General features: G+C 38.9%; 1 pseudogene; it reads left to right on the top strand.

Annotated features, from left to right (window-relative positions):
• The window catches only part of LOC103205160, a 29,810-nt pseudogene extending 27,601 nt beyond the window's left edge, over positions 1-2,209 (top strand).
• The last annotated feature ends 214 nt before the right edge of the window (positions 2,210-2,423 follow it).

Consider the following 2,423-nt stretch of genomic DNA (forward strand, 5'->3'; position numbering starts at 1 on the left):
AGGAGTGGCTGGTGGGTTTGAACCGCCAGCCTTCTGGTTAGCAGTCAAGTGCCTTAGCCACTATGCTACCAGAGCTCCCAATCTTAGCTATAGCTGTATGGAATTAGAGATAGAGTCAAAGCCCAAAGTTTGCCAAAGTTTGGCAAAATGGCACATGGGTGAGCAGAAGCAGCCTGTCTTGAGACAAATGGGCATAACCCTAAAAGGAGAAGGTCTGGAGCCATGTGGGTGACTATAGTGGCAAGCAACTTCCAGAACTTGACTGTGGAGCCTGTAAGCATTTCTTGAGGTTTCTCAGGGATACCTGAAGATACAGGAGACTGGTAAATGGCAGTACTTCTTGTAATTAGACATGGAACTGAGACTACAGTGATTGATGTGTGAAATTTAGACATTTGGATTACAAATATATTCTTTCTAATCCTCACAACTACCCTGCAAGATGAAGTTATGACCTCAGAAAAATAGGATCAGAGAATGTAAATACTTAACTCAAGACTGAAAGGCAAGTAAAAGGCAGAGTGGGGTTCAAGTCCATGTCCTCATATGCCTGATGCCTTCTGTATACCATACTGCCTCCCCAAATGAAACTCATTTGTGTGCTTTCCTTTAAGACTTTGAAGACGGGAAGACTAGGGCACTTTCTTCCACTTCGCAGGCAAACTCTAGGAACATAACCCTAGAATAGAGTTGGGGATGGCATCTACTAGAAGAAAAAAGAAGAAAACCCTTTCCTTAAAAGGAAACTGAGGCTTCTTGTATCCTTTAACTTCCACTTCCTCATCTGCAAACTTATCAGCATCTATGCCCATTCTCATCTCTTGTTTTTCTTCAGAGAAAGTCTTCTTTTTACATTTAATGCCAAACTTCTACCTAAGTCCCTGACTGCCACCTTGTGCCCCTCCTCTCAGACTTTGTTCCATCTACCATTCTATTCCTTGTCTTTAAATCTCTTCCGTTGTTAATTCCTACCCTTAAGTTCATAAATATGTTCTAATTTCTTCCATCTTAACCCACTGCTTTCGATTCAAATCTCTCTCTAACTATGGACCAATTTCCTTTTTCCTGTTTTTATACAAAGGCATTCAACTGTGTGGACCATAGCAAATTATAGATAATATTGTGAAGAATGAGAATTCCAGAACACTTAATTGTGCTCATGTGGAACCAAGAGCAGCCATTTGAACAGAATATGGGAATATTACATGGTTTAAAATTGGAAAGGTGTGCATCAGGGTTGTATCTTTTCACTATATTTATTCAGTCTGTATGCTAATCTAAGAACCTGGACTATATAAAGAAGAACAAGGCATCAGAATGAGAGAAAGACTCATTAACAACCTGTGATAAACAGATGCCTCAGTCTTGTTTGGTGAAAGTGAAAAAGACTTGAAGCACTTATTGATGAAGATCAAAGACTACAGCCTTCAGTATGGATTGCAGCTCAAGATAAAGAAAACAAAAATCCTCATCACTGGACCAATAAGTAACATCATGATAAATGGAGTAAGATTGAAGTTGTCAAGGATTTTATTTTACTTACATCCACAACCAACACCCATGGAAGCAGCAGTCAAGAAATTAAACGATGACTACCTTGAGGCTGTGGCAATTAACTATAAGTTAGCTGCCTGGGCTAAGCCTACTATCTTCTCCGAGCCTACAGATTGTCAAAAGACGCTAAAACCACTTTTGAAGAAATATGGCCACATTGTTTCCAGCTGCTGATGCTGAATGTGCCTCAAACCCAAGCCCAAATTGACACACAAAATACAGAAAGTTCTTACTTACTCTAGAAGCAGTAAGTTCTACCCTGTTTTAAAGAAGCAAACATTGTGATGAAGTATCAAGACTCCAAAAGTATATTGTTGATGACTTGGAAAACAGAACAGTTCAACATCATGGTAAAAGTAGAAGCTTTCTATCATCATTGAAGATCAATCTAGCACTCCTATGACTGAACCCAACCTGAACACACCAGAAAGACTCTTAAGTTCTGCAAACCTAAATCATGACATGTCTGGGTCCAAAGGCAAGTACCTTGTGTTGATTTCAGAACACCTACATCTGGACAGTCAACCCCACTGTCTCCTCCTCAAAGACTACAAGCAAAACAAAGAAACACTTCTCTTAACTAAAAATGTTACTTAGCAAGAGTCCCAAAAGAACCCAAAGATTTTGTGTCTCCTCTGTAAAGGATAAATCTTGAAAATAATAAAGGTCTAATGTAATTTCTGAAATGAAAGCTAATCAGAAAAGCAATGTATATTATTTCTCTACTTTTATTTGTTCTTGGAATACACAAATACTAGGTCTAAGAGCAAACTTTCCTTGGCATCCTTCAGTGTTTATGGGGAGAATACCTCATTGGAATGGATACTAAAACCTGCCTACTTCCCAAGGTGATTGTTAGTATCAAAAAA

The sequence above is a fragment of the Orycteropus afer genome, unplaced genomic scaffold (genome assembly GCF_000298275.1).
Source record: "Orycteropus afer afer isolate SDZICR_OR568_19922 unplaced genomic scaffold, OryAfe1.0 scaffold00010, whole genome shotgun sequence".
Taxonomy (NCBI): Eukaryota; Metazoa; Chordata; class Mammalia; order Tubulidentata; family Orycteropodidae; genus Orycteropus; species Orycteropus afer.